Source organism: Rattus norvegicus, chromosome 8, assembly GCF_021556685.1.
Source record: "Rattus norvegicus strain SHRSP/BbbUtx chromosome 8, alternate assembly SHRSP_T2T, whole genome shotgun sequence".
NCBI lineage: Eukaryota > Metazoa > Chordata > Mammalia > Rodentia > Muridae > Rattus > Rattus norvegicus.
In genome coordinates, this window is record NC_141541.1 from 10,689,339 (window position 1) to 10,709,256 (window position 19,918).

Consider the following 19,918-nt stretch of genomic DNA (forward strand, 5'->3'; position numbering starts at 1 on the left):
AAGCAAAAGGCAGAAGTAAATTGACCACCACCCAGGTGTGGTCCAGGTGTGTGGGTTCCACGTGCATCAGCCGGGCTCAGCAGAGGTCATGCAGTGGAGACGCCGGGTGTTTACTACTTGGTCTTTTCTTCCTGTGCTGTAAATACATGGGAGAGGCTTTTGTCCAACAGTCTCATGACTTTATGGTGGTAATCTTAACTGTGGCCACACAGTTACAAAGCGGCCAGGCCCAAATCCAATACGGCTCCCTACACTATGGTAAGCAGGATGGAATATAGGTTTTAGTAAATAATAATTCAGGAATATTGGAGGAGAGAGTGTGTTAGCAGCATGGAGGTTTGGGGGTAGCCCCTCCATTCAGCTGCTTAGGGCATATTAAATTTGAGGCTGTATTTTCGTGTCTTTCATTTGAGAACCCAGAGCACTGGGGTGGATAGCAAGAAACTCACAATGTTGCTGCTGGGGGATTAGAGTGGGTTATTCAACTTCAGCTACAAGTCTGGCACTGATGAGCCCTTCCTTTGGGTCCAGCTTCCCCCAGACAGCTCCTGAACATTGCTTAGCATCCTCCCTATGAGAGTACCTGCTAATAAGGGATAGGCTGGAGTCAGGATGCTCAATGTCCACACATACTCTGACTTGAGATTTTCATGTGCCTTTGTGTCATTAAATCTGTGTGGACCTTGCTTTCCTCATCTGTAAAGGAGCGAATTGACAGCTCGAGTAAACTGGAGGAATGTGGAGGACATGGAGAAGAGTTAGAGACAGGCAAAGGACTCCAGAAAATAAATCATCTTAGGGGTGTGTGTGTGTGTGTGTGTGTGTGTGTGTGTGTGTGTGTACCTTATGGTACACCTGTGGTGATCAGGGGATAACTTTTGGGAGCCAAGTCTCTCCTTCAATTGTAGGTTCCAGGGACTGAACTCATCAAGCTTGCACAGAAAGCTCTTCTACTCACAGAATCATCCCACTAGCTCAGGAATTCTATAGATTTAGAAAGTTTAGGCCCTTTCACTTTCCAAGATTCACACATTTCTAAATATTTAATAAGTATCTGTTAAACACTATTCACTAAGGAAAGAAATTTGATTCGTTCCTAGTGTTTCTACTGCTACCAAGATAAAACTGAGATAAAACTGAATTCAGTAGTCTCCCTTTAGGAGAGCAATGATGACTGGGTAGCTGGAAAACACTGTTCATCTCTCCCCTAGTTTTGCCATCAGTATGCTCTTCACTTCTGACAGCTCACCGAGATGCCAGGTTCCTAAGGGTTGCTATTGTAACAAAGCACAACGGAGTGCCTGTCACCAGAAACTTACATAGAAGCGCAGGGGGAAATGAGGGTAAAACCTTGCTACTTTCTTGGATTCCTCTTCTCTTTGAAGTGACTCACACTGATGAGATAGAGTGCACTGTGACTGTGACAAGCCTCAGGCAACCATGGCACACATGGAGGCATTGAGTGGCCCAGGAAGTGGATAAAGAAGGCACAGCATGAACAAAGTACCTGAGGCAGTAATGTCCAAATGAGTAAAGATTCAGGATAAACAGACTGGAGTCAGCTGCAAATTGGTCTCTGGAAGCCCAAAAGTGCATTAAAGGAGTGTTTAAAAGATGATTTTGGCTAATTGGGAATTCTTTCTCCTATCTTTCAAGTAAATCACAATGCCAGATATAGATGAGTGGGATCCCTTTACCTCTCGCTTTCCCTTTTATAAGAAGAAACCAATATTAGTCCATTCAACACAGCAGCATGTGGTATCTTGTCCTTGGTAATTGAGTCAGTAAATGGACACCCTGATTTGGGTTGTGTGACAGTTAGTAGGTAATCGTCAGCCATTCCTTTGCGACATAGAACTTACCTGTGTGGGAACACTGAGGATGTCCTTCTCAGGTGAAGTCCCCCTCCAGTCTGCTGAGTCTCACAGTTCCTCAGGAAGGGTCACTGCAGTTCCACCACCGTCAAAAAAATTGAGTGTGGGTGTCCACATGAGCAATTTCTGCTTTCATTTCTGCTCCCCCAGACTCCCAGCTTGTCCCAGGGTGATGCTTACCTTCAGGACAGATCTTTACATGCAGTACCCTTGATATTTGTCCTAATGTTCCAGAAATAACATCAAAGATATCCTCAGAATTATACTTTATTGCCATTTTAGTTGTTTATCAATCCAGTCAGGTTGAAAGCCAAGGTTATTCTAGGAGAGCTTTCATATTGAGTTAAAAATAGTATCAATGGGCTGAGGAGATGCTCAGTGGACAAATCACTTGCTGTGCAAGAGAATATCAAAGTGTGGATTCTCATGTAGATGTTGGGTGGGTGTGGCAGCCTCCTGTAATTCTAATTTGGAAAGGAAAGGTAGGAGATCCCCAGGGCACCTAAGTGAAACAAAGAGCTCCACATACAACTGAGAGCTCCTGCCTCAATGAATACAGTGGGAAGTGACTGAAGAAGACACTTCATATGAACCTTAGGCCTCCATACACTTTCACACACACATGGGCATCAGAACACAGAGAAAGAAGCCTGTTCACAGGAAGAAAATAGCTTCCCTTTAAGGATCCATCCCATGGCTGCTGGATTCACAGCACCACCAGGGGGCACCAGAAAGGCCTTTTGAAAAATTCTGAAGAACTTGGCCCAACCGTTGACCAAGTACTCCTGACTTTATGGTACTGACATCCTATGAGGTTCAGAAGCTTTTATGAGTTGAATAACAGTTTTCCCCCTAGGTTTCTTAGTCTGTACTCACCTCTGTCACTTACATAAAAGTCAGGATGGCGTGTCATACAACGCCACCAAAGCCAGTGGCATGAGTGCCTTTACAGCTGGGACTTGTAAGTCATGACTGACTTGTATTTGATCTAACCAGTGGGTTACACAGTAAGACCAGACCAGATGGCTCTTGCAACAAGGGGACAGAAGAACCAAGTGACCAGTCATGATAATAAACCTTGTTTTCCAAAGAAAGAAAGGAAATGAGAAATTTGGGATAGGAAGAGGACATTCAATGTCAACAAGGTTTTTCCCCACATGACTTAGTCTTCCTGATGTGGAGGGCCTGGCGTTCTGAAATGTATACCTTTGATTTACAAATGCTTACTTGGTTAGCAATTGCACCTATCAATGACCTCTGAAGAGTCAGTTTCCTGAGCTTATAGCCTGTATGTAGCCAACTTGGTAACTTTCTCATAATGTCTTCCTTGGCCTAAATCATCAAATTTATCCCTCAAAATTATATGCTTTTGCTCATTTGTGTGTTTGTTTTGGACATGTTCTCATTTAGTAGAGCAGGCTACTCTGTCTGTAGACTACGCTAGCTTTGAATTTAGAGATCACTGTCTCTGTGTTTCAAGTGCTCAGATTAAAGATGTGCACTATTTTGCCCAGCCAAAATAGATTCTTTAAGAAACAATATTTATTTTCTATGTAGAAGCTGAATAGGTCAAATTCCAGTACATACATGCTGTTCCTATTCCTACATGTCCCTGTCCACTTGCAAAATGTATTCTATTTCCCCGTCCCAGGAATATCCATGCATTCCCTGCCTATCTCTTGAGTCCTCTTTGTTACTTAGCCTCTCTGGACCTGTAGATTGCATCATGATTTTACTAAAGAGTCAATCTGCATTTATATGTGAGTACACATCATGTTTGGATCTGGGTTAATCACTCAGGATTTTTTTCCTAGTTCCATCCATTGTCTTAAAATTTCATAATGTCATTGTTTTTAGCTGAGTAATATACTATTGTGTAAACATACCACATTTTCATTATCAATTCTTCAGTTGAGAGGCATCTAGGTTGTTCCCAGTTTCTGATTGTTATATATAAAAGCTGCTAAGGTTGTTGAATATTTAAGTGTTTCTCAGCCATTTGAGGTGTTTCTATTGAGAATGGGCTCTGCTAATTACGGTCAAAGTCTATCATTGTCCAGATAGCCTTCTTAGTTCAGCAGAAATGAGGGACTTCTTTCTTTGATCTTTTCTGAGGATCCCAAAACACCTATACATTCTGCTTGCAAAATGTCACGTAGCCTCTGTGAGATTACAGGTTCAGCTTCCTTTCTGCAGATAAGAACTTGTCCAGCAAGCACCTGAGTGAGATTCCTGGAATGCCTCCCCAGGCAAATGAGGCATCCACAGAGCTTTAAAACTCTATGGAATGATTTTTGCTTACCCTGAAAATGCCTTTCTACTCACCAAGGTCCATATATACCCCTGGTTCTCCCCAAATAAAGTATATACATTCAAACCCACCCAGAATAAAGGGATACATACAAGATAAGATCATCTCAGAGAGCTGTTTCATTGAAGATTGTTGAAGAAGGCCTTTGCTTAACAGAATTGCAACACTAAGATTCTTGGAGAAGGACTTCTTCCCCACACTCTCACCCCACCCCCCCAGCACTCACTTCCAGGATCCTGTAAAACCTCACGTGTTCTGAACTCTGCTTCATTCTTCCAGCCAAGTGCAAAGCCACATCTGGACACAGAGACAGGGAAGCAGTAGATAACATGGAACTAGAGCTGGCCCGCAAGATGCATACCACAATTCTCTGTTCATATCTATAAACTATTTATAATTGAGTAATTTGGTTTGCTGATGTCTAGTTTTTTGAGTTCTTTATCTATCTTGTATACCAGTCCTCTGTCAAATGTGGAGTTAGTGAAAATCTTTCCCATTCTGCAGGTTGTCCTATTGACTTGCAAAAGCTTTTCAATTTCATGAAGTCCAACTGATTGTTTTTCTTAGTGCTAATGCTATCAGTGTTCAGGAAGTTGTCTCCTGTGCCAATATGTTCAAGGGTATTCTCCACTTTATCTTCTTTTTTTAAAAAAAAACTGTATTTTATTTCTTTTTTATTGGGTAATTTTTATTTACATTTCAAATGTTATCTCTTTTCCCATCCCCCACTTCCCCTGCTTATGTGACGGTGTTCCCCTACCCACACACCCACCTCTTCCTGCCTTGCCGCCTTGACATTCTCTTTTTTTTTTTTTTTTTTTTATTAACTTGAGTATTTCTTATATACATTTCAAGTGTTATTCCCTTTCCCGGTTTCCGGGCAAAATCCCCCTCCCCCCTCCCCTTCCTTATGGGTGTTCCCCGCCCAACCCTCCCCCCATTGCCGCCCTCCCCCCATAGTCTAGTTCACTGGGGGTTCAGTCTTAGCAGGACCCAGGGCTTCCCCTTCCACTGGTGCTCTTACTAGGATATTCATTGCTACCTATGGGGTCAGAGTCCAGGGTCAGTCCATGTATAGTCTTTAGGTAGTGGCTTAGTCCCTGGAAGCTCTGGTTGCTTGGCATTGTTGTACTTTTGGGGTCTCGAGCCCCTTCAAGCTCTTCCAGTTCTTTCTCTGATTCCTTCAACGGGGGACCTATTCTCAGCTCAGTGGTTTGCTGCTGGCATTCGCCTCTGTATTTGCTGTATTCTGGCTGTGTCTCTCAGGAGCGATCTACATCCGGCTCCTGTCGGTCTGCACTTCTTTGCTTCATCCATCTTGTCCAATTGGGTGGCTGTATATGTATGGGCCACCTGTGGGGCAGGCTCTGAATGGGTGTTCCTTCAGTCTCTGTTTTAATCTTTGCCTCTCCCTTCCCAGCCAAGGGTATTCTTTTTCCTCAATTAAAGAAGGAGTGAAGCATTCACATTTTGATCATCCGTCTTGAGTTTCGTTTGTTCTAGGGATCTAGGGTAATTCAAGCATTTGGGCTAATAGCCACTTATCAATGAGTGCATACCATGTATGTCTTTCTGTGATTGGGTTAGCTCACTCAGGATGATATTTTCCAGTTCCAACCATTTGCCTACGAATTTCATAGACTCGTTGTTTTTGATAGCTGAGTAATATTCCATTGTGTAGATGTACCACATTTTCTGTATCCATTCCTCTGTGGAAGGGCATCTGGGTTCTTTCCATTTTCTGGCTATTATAAATAAGGCTGCGATGAACATAGTGGAGCACGTGTCTCTTTTATATGTTGAGGCATCTTTTGGGTATATGCCCAAGAGAGGTATAGCTGGATCCTCAGGCAGTTCAATGTCCAATTTTCTGAGGAACCTCCAGACTGATTTCCAGAATGGTTTTACCAGTCTGCAATCCCACCAACAATGGAGGAGTGTTCCTCTTTCTCCACATCCTCGCCAGCATCTGCTGTCACCTGAGTTTTTGATCTTAGCCATTCTCACTGGTGTGAGGTGAAATCTCAGGGTTGTTTTGATTTGCATTTCCCTTATGACTAAAGATGTTGAACATTTCTTTAGGTGTTTCTCAGCCATTTGGCATTCCTCAGCTGTGAATTCTTTGTTTAGCTCTGAACCCCATTTTTAATAGGGTTATTTGTTTCCCTGCGGTCTAACTTCTTGAGTTCTTTGTATATTTTGGATATAAGGCCTCTATCTGTTGTAGGATTGGTAAAGATCTTTTCCCAATCTGTTGGTTGCCGTTTTGTCCTAACCACAGTGTCCTTTGCCTTACAGAAGCTTTGCAGTTTTATGAGATCCCATTTGTCGATTCTTGATCTTAGAGCATAAGCCATTGGTGTTTTGTTCAGGAAATTTTTTCCAGTGCCCATGTGTTCCAGATGCTTCCCTAGTTTTTCTTCTATTAGTTTGAGTGTGTCTGGTTTGATGTGGAGGTCCTTGATCCACTTGGACTTAAGCTTTGTACAGGGTGATAAGCATGGATCGATCTGCATTCTTCTACATGTTGACCTCCAGTTGAACCAGCACCATTTGCTGAAAATGCTATCTTTTTTCCATTGGATGGTTTTGGCTCCTTTGTCAAAAATCAAGTGACCATAGGTGTGTGGGTTCATTTCTGGGTCTTCAATTCTATTCCATTGGTCTATCTGTCTGTCTCTGTACCAATACCATGCAGTTTTTATCACTATTGCTCTGTAATACTGCTTGAGTTCAGGGATAGTGATTCCCCCTGAAGTCCTTTTATTGTTGAGGATAGCTTTAGCTATCCTGGTTTTTTTGTTATTCCAGATGAATTTGCAAATTGTTCTGTCTAACTCTTTGAAGAATTGGATTGGTATTTTGATGGGGATTGCATTGAATCTGTAGATTGCTTTTGGTAAAATGGCCATTTTTACTATATTAATCCTGCCAATCCATGAGCATGGGAGATCTTTCCATCTTCTGAGGTCTTCTTCAATTTCTTTCCTCAGTGTCTTGAAGTTCTTATTGTACAGATCTTTTACTTGCTTGGTTAAAGTCACACCGAGGTACTTTATATTATTTGGGTCTATTATGAAGGGTGTCGTTTCCCTAATTTCTTTCTCGGCTTGTTTCTCTTTTGTATAGAGGAAGGCAACTGATTTATTTGAGTTAATTTTATACCCAGCCACTTTGCTGAAGTTGTTTATCAGCTTTAGTAGTTCTCTGGTGGAACTTTTGGGATCACTTAAATATACTATCATGTCATCTGCAAATAGTGATATTTTGACTTCTTCTTTTCCGATCTGTATCCCCTTGATCTCCTTTTGTTGTCTGATTGCTCTGGCTAGAACTTCAAGAACTATATTGAATAAGTAGGGAGAGAGTGGGCAGCCTTGTCTAGTCCCTGATTTTAGTGGGATTGCTTCAAGTTTCTCTCCATTTAGTTTAATGTTAGCAACTGGTTTGCTGTATATGGCTTTTACTATGTTTAGGTATGGGCCTTGAATTCCTATTCTTTCCAGGACTTTTATCATGAAGGGGTGTTGAATTTTGTCAAATGCTTTCTCAGCATCTAATGAAATGATCATGTGGTTTTGTTCTTTCAGTTTGTTTATATGATGGATCACGTTGATGGTTTTCCGTATATTAAACCATCCCTGCATGCCTGGGATGAAGCCTACTTGATCATGGTGGATGATTGTTTTGATGTGCTCTTGAATTCGGTTTGCCAGAATTTTATTGAGTATTTTTGCGTCGATATTCATAAGGGAAATTGGTCTGAAGTTCTCTTTCTTTGTTGTGTCTTTGTGTGGTTTAGGTATAAGAGTAATTGTGGCTTCATAGAAGGAATTCGGTAGTGCTCCATCTGTTTCAATTTTGTGGAATTGTTTGGATAATATTGGTATGAGGTCTTCTATGAAGGTTTGATAGAATTCTGCACTAAACCCGTCTGGACCTGGGCTCTTTTTGGTTGGAAGACCTTTAATGACTGCTTCTATTTCCTTAGGAGTTATGGGGTTGTTTAACTGGTTTATCTGTTCCTGATTTAACTTCGATACCTGGTATCTGTCTAGGAAATTGTCCATTTCCTGAAGATTTTCAAATTTTGTTGAATATAGGTTTTTATAGTAAGATCTGATGATTTTTTGAATTTCCTCTGAATCTGTAGTTATGTCTCCCTTTTCATTTCTAATTTTGTTAATTTGGACGCACTCTCTGTGTCCTCTCGTTAGTCTGGCTAAGGGTTTATCTATCTTGTTGATTTTCTCAAAGAACCAACTTTTGGTTCTGTTGATTCTTTCTATGGTCCTTTTTGTTTCTACTTGGTTGATTTCAGCTCTGAGTTTGATTATTTCCTGCCTTCTACTCCTCCTGGGTGTATTTGCTTCTTTTTGTTCTAGAGCTTTTAGGTGTGCTGTCAAGCTGCTGACATATGCTCTTTCCTGTTTCTTTCTGCAGGCACTCAGCGCTATGAGTTTTCCTCTTAGCACAGCTTTCATTGTGTCCCATAAGTTTGGGTATGTTGTATCTTCATTTTCATTAAATTCTAAAAAGTTTTTAATTTCTTTCTTTATTTCTTCCTTGACCAGGTTATCATTGAGTAGAGCATTGTTCAATTTCCACGTATATGTGGGCATTCTTCCCTTATTGTTATTGAAGACCAGTTTTAGGCCGTGGTGGTCCGATAGCATGCATGGGATTATCTCTATCTTTCTGTACCTGTTGAGGCCCGTTTTTTGACCAATTATATGGTCAATTTTGGAGAAAGTACCATGAGGAGCTGAGAAGAAGGTATATCCTTTTGCTTTAGGATAGAATGTTCTATAAATATCCGTTAAGTCCATTTGGCTCATGACTTCTCTTAGTCTGTCGACATCACTGTTTAATTTCTGTTTCCATGATCTGTCCATTGATGAGAGTGGGGTGTTGAAATCTCCCACTATTATTGTGTGAGGTGCAATGTGTGTTTTGAGCTTTAGTAAGGTTTCTTTTACATATGTAGGTGCCCTTGTATTTGGGGCATAGATATTTAGGATTGAGAGTTCATCTTGGTGGATTTTTCCTTTGATGAATATGAAGTGTCCTTCCTTATCTTTTTTGATGACTTTTAGTTGGAAATTGATTTTATTTGATATTAGAATGGCTACTCCAGCTTGCTTCTTCTGACCATTTGCTTGGAAAGTTGTTTTCCAGCCTTTCACTCTGAGGTAGTGTCTGTCTTTGTCTCTGAGGTGTGTTTCCTGTAGGCAGCAGAATGCAGGGTCCTCATTGCGTATCCAGTTTGTTAATCTATGTCTTTTTATTGGGGAGTTGAGGCCATTGATATTGAGAGATATTAAGGAATAGTGATTATTGCTTCCCTTTATATTCATATTTGGATGTGAGGTTATGTTTGTGTGCTTTCATTCTCTTTGTTTTGTTGCCAAGACGATTAGTTTCTTGCTTCTTCTAGGGTATAGCTTGCCTCCTTATGTTGGGCTTTACCATTTATTATCCTTTGTAGTGCTGGATTTGTAGAAAGATATTGTGTAAATTTGGTTTTGTCATGGAATATCTTGGTTTCTCCATCAATGTTAATTGAGAGTTTTGCTGGATACTGTAACCTGGGCTGGCATTTGTGTTCTCTTAGGGTCTGTATGACATCAGTCCAGGATCTTCTGGCCTTCATAGTTTCTGGCGAGAAGTCTGGTGTGATTCTGATAGGTCTCCCTTTATATGTTACTTGACCTTTTTCCCTTACTGCTTTTAATATTCTTTCTTTATTTTGTGCGTTTGGTGTTTTGACAATTATGTGACGGGAGGTGTTTCTTTTCTGGTCCAATCTATTTGGAGTTCTGTAGGCTTCTTGTATGCCTATGGGTATCTCTTTTTTTAGGTTAGGGAAGTTTTCTTCTATGATTTTGTTGAAGATATTTACTGGTCCTTTGAGCTGGGAGTCTTCACTCTCTTCTATACCTATTATCCTTAGGTTTGATCTTCTCATTGAGTCCTGGATTTCCTGTATGTTTTGGACCAGTAGCTTTTTCCGCTTTACATTATCTTTGACAGTTGAGTCAATGATTTCTATGGAATCTTCTGCTCCTGAGATTCTCTCTTCCATCTCTTGAATTCTGTTGGTGAGGCTTGTATCTACAGCTCCTTGTCTCTTCTTTTGGTTTTCTATATCCAGGGTTGTTTCCAGGTGTTCTTTCTTGATTGCTTCTATTTCCATTTTTAATTCCTTCAACTGTTTGATTGTGTTTTCCTGGAATTCTTTCAGGGATTTTTGCGATTCCTCTCTGTAGGCTTTTACTTGTTTATTAATGTTTTCCTGTGCTTCCCTAAGTGTGTTGATGTCTTTCTTGAAGTCCTCCAGCATCATGATCAAATATGATTTTGTAACTAGATCTTGCTTTTCTGGTGTGTTTGGATATTCCATGTTTGTTTTGGTGGGAGAATTGGGCTCCGATGATGGCATGTAGTCTTGGTTTCTGTTGCTTGGGTTCCTGCGCTTGCCTCTCGCCATCAGATTATCTCTAGTGTTACTTTGTTCTGCTATTTCTGACAGTGGCTAGACTGTCCTATAAGCCTGTGTGACAGGAGTGCTGTAGACCTGTTTTCCTCTCTTTCAGTCAGTTATGGGGACAGAGTGTTCTGCTTTCTGGCGTGTAGTTTTTCCTCTCTACAGGTCTTCAGCTGTTCCTGTGGGCCTGTGTCTTGAGTTCACCAGGCAGCTTTCTTGCAGCAGAAAATTTGGTCTTACCTGTGGTCCCGAGGCTCAGGTTCGCTCGTGGGGTGCTGCCCACGGGCTCTCTGCAGCGGCAGCAACCAGGAAGACCTGTGCCGCCCCTTCCGGGAGCTTCAGTGCACCAGGGTTCCAGATGGTCTTTGGCTTTTTCCTCTGGCGTCCGAGATGTGTGTGCAGGGAACAGTCACTTCTGGTTTCCCAGGCTTGTCTGCCTCTCTGAAGGTTTAGCTCTCCCTCCCAGGGGATTTGGGTGCAGAGAACTGTTTATCCGGTCTGTTTCTTTCAGGTTCCGGCGGTGTCTCAGGCACAGGGGTCCTGCCGCTCCTGGGCCCTTCCCCACGGGAGCCCAGAGGCCTTATACAGTTTCCTCTTGGGCCAGGGATGTGGGCAGGGGTGAGCAGAGTTGGTGGTCTCTTCCGCTCTGCAGCCTCAGGAGTGCCCACCTGACCAGGCGGTTGGGTCTCTCTCTCACCGGGTCTGGGAGCAGAGAGCTGCTGCGGGCCGGGATCCGCGGGTGTGGGACTTCCGGTAAACACAGAACGTGCCCGGTCCTAGAGAAATTCTGCTTTCCTGTGTCCCAAGCTCACCAGGCAGCTTTCTTGCAGCAGAAAATTTGGTCTTACCTGTGGTCCCGAGGCTCAGGTTCGCTCGTGGGGTGCTGCCCACGGGCTCTCTGCAGCGGCAGCAACCAGGAAGACCTGTGCCGCCCCTTCCGGGAGCTTCAGTGCACCAGGGTTCCAGATGGTCTTTGGCTTTTTCCTCTGGCGTCCGAGATGTGTGTGCAGGGAGCAGTCACTTCTGGTTTCCCAGGCTTGTCTGCCTCTCTGAAGGTTTAGCTCTCCCTCCCACGGGATTTGGGTGCAGAGAACTGTTTATCTGGTCTGTTTCTTTCAGGTTCCGGCGGTGTCTCAGGGATAGGGGTCCTGCCGCTCCTGGGCCCTCCCCCACGGGAGCCCAGAGGCCTTATACAGTTTCCTCTTGGGCCAGGGATGTGGGCAGGGGTGAGCAGAGTTGGTGGTCTCTTCCGCTCTGCAGCCTCAGGAGTGCCCACCTGACCAGGCGGTTGGGTCTCTCTCTCACCGGGTCTGGGAGCAGAGAGCTGCTGCGGGCCGGGATCCGAGGGTGTGGGACTTCCGGTAAACACAGAACGTGCCCGGTCCTAGAGAAATTCTGCTTTCCTGTGTCCCAAGCTCACCAGGCAGCTTTCTTGCAGCAGAAAATTTGGTCTTACCTGTGGTCCCGAGGCTCAGGTTCGCTCGTGGGGTGCTCCCCACGGGCTCTCTGCAGCGGCAGCCACCAGGAAGACCCGACATTCTCTTATACTGGGGCATCGAACCTTGGCAGGACCAAGGGTTTCTCCTCCCATTGATGCCCACCAAGGCCATTCTCTGTTACATATGCATCGAGTCATGGGTCTGTCCATGTGTACTCTATGGATGGTGGTTTTGTCCCTGAGAGGTCTGGTTGGTTGGTATTATTGTTCTTATGGGGTTGCAAACTCCTTCAGCTCCCTCAATCCTTTCTCTAACTTCTCCATTGGGGACCCCATTCTCAGGTTAATGATTGGCTGTGAGCATCTGACTCTGTATTTGTCAAGCTTTAGCAGAGACTCTCAGGAGACAGCTATATCAGACTCCTGTCAACATGCACTTCTTGGCAGCAGTAATATTGTCTGAATTTGGTGGTTGTATGTATATGAGCTGGATCCCCAGATGGGACAGTCTCTGGATGACCTTTCCTTCAGTCTCTGCTCCAAACTTTGTCTCTGTATTTCCTCCTGTGAATATTTTTGTTCCCCCTTTTAAGAAGGACTGAAACATCCTCACTTTGGACGTCCCTCTTTTCTGTGGATTGTATCCGAGATTTTGGGCTAATAGCCACTTATCAGTGAGTGCATACCATGTGTGGGTTTTTTTGTTTATTTGTTTTGTTGGGGTATTTTTTTTTTTTTGGTTTTTTGTTTGTTTGTTTTTGTGATTGCCTTACCTCACTCAGGAAGATGTTTTCTACTTCCATCCATTTGCCTATGAATTTCATGAAGTCATTGGTTTTTTTTTCTTTTCTTTTCTTTTTTTCGGAGCTGGGGACCGAACCCAGGGCCTTGCGCTTGCTAGGCAAGCGCTCTACCGCTGAGCTAAATCCCCAACCCCCGAAGACATTGTTTTTAATAGCTGAGTAGTACTCCATTGTGTAAATGTACCACATTTTCTGTATCCATTCATCTGTTAAAGGACATCTGGGTTCTTTCCAGCTTCTAGCTATTATAAATAAGGCTGCTATGAACACAGTGGAGCATGTGTCTTTGTTATATGTTGGAGCATCTTCTGGGTATATACCCAGGAGTGGTATAGCTGGGTCCTCAGGTGGTACTATGTCCAGTTTTCTGAGGAACTGCCAGACTGATTTCCAAAATGGTTGTATCAATTGGCAATCCCACCAACAATGGAGGAGGGTTCTTCTTTCTCCACATCTTCACCAGAATCTGTTGTCACCTGAGTTTTTGATATTAGCCATTCTGACTGGTGTGAGGTAGATTCTCAGGGTTGTTTTGGTTTGCATTTCCCTGATGACTAAGGATGTGAAACATTTCTTTAGGTACTTCTCAGCCATTTAATATTCCTCAGTTGTAAATTCTTTGTTCAGCACTGTATCCCATTTTTAATAGGGTTATTTGGCTCTCTGGAGTCTAACTTCTTGAGTTCTTTGTATATATTGGGTATTAACCCTCTATCAGACGTAGGATTGGTAAAGATCTTTTCCCAATCTGTTTGTTGCCATTTTGTCCTAATGACAATGTCCTTTGCCTTAAAGAAGCTTTGCAATTTTATGAAGTCCCACTTGTCAATTCTTCATCTTAGGACATAAGCCTTTTTGGTGTTCTGTTCAGGAAATTTTTCTTAGTGCCCATGTGTTTGAGGCTCTTCCTCACTTTTTCTTCTATTAGTTTGAGTGTATCTGGTTTTATCCTCTACTAAAAGGATAAACAGGCTGAGAAATAAAAAAAAAAGAAAAGAAAAGATCTCCCATGCTCATGCGTTGGCAGGATTAATATAGTAAAAATGGCCATCCTACCAAAAGGAATCTACAGATTCAGTACAATCCTCATCAAAATTCCAACTCAATTCTTCATAGAGTTAGAAAGTGCAATTTGCAAATTCATTTGGAATAACAAAAATCCCAGTATAGTGAAAACTATTCTCTACAAATAAAGAACTTCTGGGGAATCACCATCCCTGACTTCAAGCTGTATTACAGAGCAATCATGATAAAAACCTGTACAGTATTGGTACAGAGACAGGCAGGTAGATCAATGGAATAAAATTAAAGACCCAGAAATAGACCCACATACCTATGGTCATTTGATCATTGAAAAATGAGCTAAAACCATTCAGTGGAAAAAAGATAGCATTTTCAACAAATGGTGCTTGTTCAACTGGCAGGCCACATGTAGAAGAATGCAAATTGATTCATTCTTATAGCCCTGTATAAAAACTCTTTATATATTCTTTGTGAATCTCACATCAGGTGTCCCCACCAGCGGGGACCCAGTTATTCAGGGTCCCGAAGAGGCTTTCTACCTGTGGGCCAAATGGGGGTGAAAAGAAGGAGACCAAGCAAGATTCTGTTGTCCAGGTCTCGTTTATTGGGGTGAACGTTACAGCTTTTAAGGCTTTCAGGTAGGGGGAGTGTCCTTTGTGAAACACAGAGGAGGGGGAGATGAGGATATAGGCAGTGATAGCTGGAGGCAAAGAGGTCAGGTGATGAGGTCAGGTAGTGGAGACACCAGGTGTTGACTGAAGAGATAACTGGTATCTGCTCGAGCTAAGGCATCCCTTGAATGTTATCTTCCTGTGCCGTAAATTCATGGGAGAGGCCTCTGTCCAACAATCTTAAGACTTATGGCAGTCATCTTAGGGGTGAATATCGGTGGCCAAACAGCCCAGAGTCACCTAAGCCACTTTGAGCCATGCAGTCAAAAAGCGGCTAGGGCCAAATCCAATATGGCTCCCTACAATCATGTACTGCAACCCACTCATCTTCCCATCCCTTTGTATCCACCCCTCTGCTTTTGCAACCCCTGTAAAGAAAATAAATACTAAAAATTTTTTTAAAACGATCTCATCATGGAAGCAGTAAAGGGTCCCAGTATGTCACACAGTATGCCCTTTTGTATATACATCTTTCTTTTTTTTTAGCTTTAAGTTTTATTGAATTTCAGGCTCAGAATTAATAACAAGGTTTCAGTATTACTGTTTCTAGCCAGTGTTTTCAGATACTTCACATGATTTCTGAAAGTAACTTTTAAGACATACCAGTTTTATAAATGTTAAAATCTTGGTAATTTCTCCATTTTTCTCAATGTCAAGAGTTAAAAGTTCAAATATTGAAAATTTATGATATTTGTATGGTGGTCACCACAATATAGAAAGGAAAAAAATTATATAATCCTAAACTGTTTAAATTTTCCTTAACATTTCCTATAGTGATAGACTATGAATTTCAACCATAGAAATTCTCATTAAAATGTTCAAGTATTTCCTATTTAAAGCATATCTGAAGTTCTAAAACATTTTGACTTAAATTAATTTTTACTGAGCTACTTAAAAAATAATTGTGGCACTTTTAGTAATACTTAATTCTACTGCATATCTTAAGTACCTCAGGTATAGCCTAATCAATAGCAGGTTACTAGAGAGAATAAAAAGTGTGGCTTTATGTAGAAGAGTGCAGATCGATCCATGCTTATCACCCTGTACAAAGCTTAAGTTCAAGTGGATCAAGGACCTCCAAATCAAACCAGATACACTTGAACTAATAGAAGAAAAAGTGGGGAAGCATCTCGAACACATGGGCACTGGAAAAAATTTCCTGAACAAAACACCAATGGCTTATGCTCTAAGATCAAGAATCAACAAATGGGATCTCATAAAACTGCAAAGCTATTGTAAGGCAAAGGACACTGTTGTTAGGACAAAACGGCAACCAACAGATTGGGAAAAGATCTTTACCAATCTCACAAATGATAGAGGGCTTATATCCAAAATATACAAAGAACTCATGAAGTTAGACGGCAGGGAGAAAAATAACCCTATTAAAAAATGGGGTTCAGAGCTAAACAAAGAATTCACAGCTGAGGAATGCCGAATGGCTGAGAAGCACCTAATGAAATGTTCAACATCTTTAGTCATAAGGGAAATGCAAATCAAAACAACCCTGAGATTTCACCTCATACCAGTAAGAATGGCTAAGATAAAAAACTCAGGTGACAATAGATGCTGGCAAGGATGTGAAGAAAGAGGAACACTCCTCCATTTTTGGTGGGATTGCAGACTGGTACAGCCATTCTGGAAATCATTCTGGCGGTTCCTCAGAAAATTGGACATTGAACTACCTGAGGACCCAGCTATACCTCTCTTGGGTATATACCCAAAAGATGCTCCAACATGTAACAAAGACACATGCTCCACTATGTTCATAGCAGCCTTATTTATAATAGCCAGAAGGTGTAAAGAACCCTGATGCCCTTCAACAGAGGAATGGATACAGAAAATATGGTACGTCTACACAATGGAATACTACTCAGCTATCAAAAACAATGACTTTATGAAATTCATAGGCAAATGGATGGAACTGGAAAATGTCATCCTGAGTGAGGTAACCCAATCACAGAAAAACACACATGGTATGCACTCATTGATAAGTGGCTATTAGCCCAAATGCTCAAATTACCCTAGATGCACAGAACAGGTGAAACTCAAGAAGGATGACCAAAATGCAAATGCTTCACTTCTTCTTTAAAAGGGGAACAAGAATACCCTTGGGAGGGAATAGGGAGGCAAAGTTTAGAACAGAGGAAGAAGGAACACCCTTTCAGAGCCTGCCCCACATGTGGCCCATACATATACAGCCACCCAATTAGACAAGATGGATGAAGCAAAGAAATGCAGGCTGACAGGAACCGGATGTAGATCTCTCCTGAGAGACACAGCCAGAATACAGCAAATACATAGGCGAATGCCATAATTAAACCAGTGAACTGAGAACGGGATCCCTGTTGAAGGAATCTTAGAAAGGACTAAAAGAGCTTGAAGGGGCTTGAAACCCCATATGAACAACAATGCCAACCAACCAGAGCTTCCAGGGACTAAGCCACTACCCAAAGACTATACATGGACTGACCCTGGACTCCAACTGCATACGTAGCAATGAATAGACTAGTAAGAGCACCAGTGGAAGGGGTCCTGCCAAGACTGAACCCCCAATGAACGTGATTGTTGGGGGGAGGGCGGTAATGGAGGGAGGATGGGTAGGGGAACACCCATCTAGAAGGGGAGGTGGAGGGGTTAGGGGATGTTGGCCTGGATACTGGGAAAGGGAATAACATTTGATATGCAAATAAGAAATACCCCCAATTTAATAAAGATGAAAAAAAGATAAAGAAGAAAAGCAAAAGAAAAACTGTTGGGTCGTTTGGTGAAGGAAAAGTATGATACAGACTTTTATGTTCTTGATAAATATCTATTGACTGTAAGACCTTTCTATAGCATGCCTGACCCAAGAAATCCAACTCTTATGATATGTTCATGAGAGGAGAAGAAATATTGTCTAGAGCACAAAGAATACATCATCCTCAGTTGCTTACAGAGAGAGCTTTACACCATGGAATTGAAGTGGAGAAAATAAAAGCTTACATGCTGGTGGAGGCATTCGGTTGGAAAGGGTGACAATGCTGTTTATAGGATTGTATGTCAGACGTCAATGTTCCCTCGTGACCGGAAGCGACTCACGCCTTAAAGCCACACTTTTTTTTTCTCCAACTTTATTAAATTGGGTATTTCTTATTTATACTTCATTTGTTATTACCTTTCCCAGTTTCCAGGCCAACATCCCCCTAACCCTTCCCCCTCCCCTTCTAAATGGGTGTTCCCCTCCCCATCCTCCTCCCATTACCTCCCTCCCCCTAACAATCACGTTCACTGGGGGTTCAGTCTTGGCAAGACCAAGGGCTTCCCCTTACTAATGGTACCCTTACTAGTCTATTCATTACTACTTATGAGGTTGGAGCCCAGGGTCAGTCCATGTATAGTCTTTGGGTAGTGGCTTAGTCCTGGAAGCTCTGGTTGGTTGGCATTGTTGTTCATATGGGGTCTTGAGCCCCTTCAAGCTCTTTCGGTCCTTTCTAAGACACCTTCAATGGGGGTCCTGTTCTCAGTTCAGTGGTTTGCTGCTGGCATTTGCCTATGTATTTGCTGTATTCTGGCTGTGTCTCTCAGGAGAGATCTACATCCGGTTCCTGTCAGCCTGTACTTCTTTGTTTCATTCATCTTATCTAGTTTGGTGGCTATATATGTATGGGCCACATGTGGGGCAGCCAACAGTTTTTCATGTGGTGTACTGAGATCTTCCACATCATCCATTTCAACTGCAGCTTCTCTAAGCAGAGCAAAGCCTCACAATCCTCCAGTCTTAAAGTTAGCTCCAAAAATTTGAATGGCTCACATGGGAACTGTTTACTTACAGTTTGAATTTCAGTCTGAAACCTTTCTTGGAGTTCTTTGAATATTTGCACCAAAGTGTCAGCAATCTCTTCTACAATTTTATGGTAATGATAATTAAAGGCCATTTCAATATTCAAACAAATGAATTCAGTCAGATATCTATGGGTATTGGAGTCTTCAACTCTGAAAACTGGCCCAATGCAGAAAACCTTCTCAAAATCAGCACAAATGCACATCTGCTTATATAGTTGTGGAGACTGAGCGAGGTAGGCATTATTTTTAAAATAGGACACAGTAAAAACATTGGCTCCTCCTTCACTGGCAGCTGAAATAATTTTAGGAGTTTGGATTTCCACAAAACCTTTGTTAATTAATGTTTCTCGGAAGAGACGGCAGATGCCGGACTGGAGACGGAAGTTGGCCTGACTAGTTGATGTCCTAAGGTCAATGACTCTGTTGTCTAATCTTGTATCTTGGTTAATGCTCTTCCGTCCTCTTCTCCTTCCACTTCAGGCTAAATGCTATCATCCAGCTGCAAGGCAGGTGAGGTTATCACCTAAGCTAATCACGTAAATCTTCGGGACGTGCAACTCAACATCCTGCTATGTACAGCTTCCAATATTCTGATTTACTTTTCTCACAATGCCTTCTATGTCAACAATACTTTCTTTGTTGATGTTGGCAGAAAATGTCATCATCTGCTTTCTTGCATGGTCTCCCACAGCCGCAAGAGCCTGGACATTAAACTGCTGCTGCCTCAGGACTAAGAAGCACCGCTTGCCATTTGCTCTGCTTGTATGGACTCTTGCACGGACCCAAACAACCTCCTCAGCTTTTGGTACTGTCAGGTCCTAAACGCGAACCAACACTCTATCTGGTTTTTCTTGTGATTGTATCATAGAGGATATCCTATATCTCTCTTTAGCATAATCTTCTGCTGCATCCACCATCTCCCGCGGCTTCGCCTGACCCTTACGGCTGGCGTTGGCGCTGGGCATCAGGACACTAGATTGAGGGAGTGGATACCGCCTTCCCTCATAGGCTTCCCTGTAGGACAAGGCATCTCCCTCCCGCAGCTTGGCCCTCCCAGTCCTTGTTTCAAGCCCCCAGACTCCTTGTATCTACTTCTTTATTTGCAAATATTCATTGCAATGAGTCTGGTTTGAGGCCTCTAGCTTCTTCTCCACCATCAACACTGGATCCTCACCAGGGTTCCTCTCAGATGTCCTGTTGTTGCTCTGGGTCATGGAGATTGTGCAGCTTTGGAACTGTAGGACTGGCTTCCTCATGTGCTCCAGCAGTTTACAAATGTGACAGATATTGGAGTGGGCCACCTCAGACTCCTTGACCTGGGCTTGAGTGGTAGCTGAGTTGCTCAGCCCTCCAGCTCTGTCACACCTATACCACCAGGGCAAATTTTCTAATGCTGACCCAGCTAGCTCACTCTATGCCTCAGTTTGCAAGGGGCAGAGTCAGCTGGCTCACCTCTGCCCTCACCATCAATACCAGGTCTGTTGTCCAA

The 19,918-nt window shown here is 42.6% G+C and overlaps 1 pseudogene; it reads right to left on the bottom strand.

Annotated features, from left to right (window-relative positions):
• Positions 1-477: 477 nt before the first annotated feature.
• Dars1-ps1 (aspartyl-tRNA synthetase 1, pseudogene 1) lies at positions 478-19,394 on the bottom strand (annotated as a pseudogene).
• Positions 19,395-19,918: the final 524 nt, after the last annotated feature.